At 27.5% G+C, this 2,182-nt stretch overlaps 2 protein-coding genes and 1 long non-coding RNA gene across 3 annotated transcripts in view; 1 reads left to right on the forward strand and 2 right to left on the reverse strand.

Moving 5' to 3' along the window:
• The window catches only part of LOC116185469, a 24,952-nt gene extending 23,893 nt beyond the window's left edge, over positions 1-1,059 (reverse strand). Inside the window, exon 1 of the long non-coding RNA XR_004150320.1 lies at positions 1,048-1,059. This is a non-coding gene — a long non-coding RNA (uncharacterized LOC116185469). The remainder of the gene's footprint in view (positions 1-1,047) is intronic.
• LOC102681942 (nuclear migration protein nudC) overlaps positions 1-2,182 on the reverse strand; it is a 114,301-nt gene that overhangs the window by 81,978 nt on the left and 30,141 nt on the right. The window lies entirely within an intron of this gene.
• LOC102681812 overlaps positions 1-2,182 on the forward strand; it is a 76,122-nt gene that overhangs the window by 45,506 nt on the left and 28,434 nt on the right. The window lies entirely within an intron of this gene.

Consider the following 2,182-nt stretch of genomic DNA (forward strand, 5'->3'; position numbering starts at 1 on the left):
TTAAGAAACAAGGACATCGAATTTGATACAGAGATACTTTTATTTTAGATGGAGTTTGTATTTGTGTCACAATTACGGGAGACGTAATAGAGAAAAAATTCGTAAATCAAGGAACGAGAAGAGTGGTGGAAAAATTTAGAAAGAAAATCTCTGTGATCATAAATTAAAGAATCAATTACAAGAAACTTTTAAAAAGAAAAGAAGATAGAAGCAATTGAGTAGAATGAGAGAAGAATGATTTATTGATGTATTTGTGTCACAATTACGGGAGACGTAGAGAATAAAAAAATTCGTAAATCAAGGAACAAGAAGAGTAGTGGAAAAATTTAGAAAGAAAATCTCTGCAATTGTGATTATAAATTAAAGAATCAATTACAAGAAACTTTTAAAAAGAAAAGAAGATAGAAAAATTAGATAGAACAAGAGGAGAATTTGATTTATTGATATATTTGTGTCACAATTACGGGAGACATAGAGAATAAAAAAATTCGTAAATCAAGGAACGAAAAAAATGGTGGAAAAATTTAGAAAGAAAATCTCTGTGATCATAAATTAAAGAATCAATCATTCAAGAAACTTTTAAAAAGAAAAGAAGATAGAAGAAATTGGATAGAATGAAGAATTTGATTTATTGATATTTGTGTCACAATTACGGGAGATGTAGAGAATAAAAAATAAAAAAATTCATAAATCAAGGAACGAGAAGAGTGATGGAAAAATTTAGAAAGAAAATCTCTGCAATTGTGATCATAAATTAAAGAATCAATTACAAGAAACAATTTTAAAAAGAAAAGAAGATAGAAGAAGTGGGTAGAACGAGAGGAGAATTTGATTTATTTGATATAGGAAGATCTGGGAGAAAATTTCTGTAACTGTCGAATGATGATATAAGTTGAGGAAGAAGAGAATTCGATTTCACTTATATTAGAATATGATTTGTATCGAATCATAGGAAAATTTAGCGTAGGAAAAGGTAGCAAAGCAATATACATTAAAGAAAGAGGAGGTCGAGCGTTTTCTCCGTCCCTGGCCTTAAGTCCGACACACTTGACTAGCAATGTCTGTTACGTAACTTGTGGCATGAGATTGGTTTATAAGTATCGATTGAAGAAACACAGTCGGAATATAGTCGGCACGTTTTACAAAATGTGACTATATATTTAAAGCGTTATGAAACTGGTATATATTGACGGGGATGATCGTCGTCCAATCTTATTAAAACAATGTAAAAGCTGTTCAAAATAAAAATGGCGAAAGGAAAAAATTTATAGTCTAGAATTGGAATGATTTAACGACGAACGTCAAATGTGTCGCGAAAGAAAGAAAAAATGAAGAAAGACGAGGATGAGTCTTTTTTTTACTAATTTGAATTTAATATTTATTTATGAATTCACAAAGTCGAATCATTATTAACAACGTTCCAATAATGAACTGAACACATGATTTCCAGCAATTCTATTGAATTCCGCTCGCGATTATCATCCTTCTCGGAATTTTCCGCTGCACGCGTTTAAAGATATTTATAAATTGTTTCACGCGGATCCGCGCGTGTCTTCTCGGTACAAAACGTGCAAGATAAAGCACAATGTGAATACGAGGAATACGTATTATACAAGACACATAAATTATCGAAATATGAATTATTTATAGATTTAAGAATGAAACAACAGATTTATTTGATACTTATCTTGATTAAGTTTTTCTTTTTTAATTTAATAATTATTAATAATTGCAGTTAATCTCGATACACGATTATACGTATGATAAAAAATATGATTATAATTATATCTTATTTTTTTATAATTGTAGCTTGATAGTTTCTTTTTATCTATACAACAAATACGTATAATTCTTTAAATATATTAAAAAGTTTCAAAATTTGTAATATGTACGATACAAGAATCGCAAAAAGTCTTCGTATATCTTATGAAAAATTTGATTTTAATGAAAACTTATGTATATAAAAGAATCTAATGGGTTATGTTTCTTATTATAGAACAAATCACTAAAGTGAATATTTTACAATTTAAAATTTTACTCTATCCATATAACAAAATAACAAATTACAAAGTTATATCTTTAAAAAAATGATAATAATAACGAAACTTTAATTTCTTTGAACTGATATTCCACAAAAAAAAAAAAAAATAACAATTAATTTCGATAATTACCTAAAATATAA

This window comes from Apis dorsata, unplaced genomic scaffold, assembly GCF_000469605.1.
Source record: "Apis dorsata unplaced genomic scaffold, Apis dorsata 1.3 scaffold_189, whole genome shotgun sequence".
NCBI classification, from domain to species: domain Eukaryota; kingdom Metazoa; phylum Arthropoda; class Insecta; order Hymenoptera; family Apidae; genus Apis; species Apis dorsata.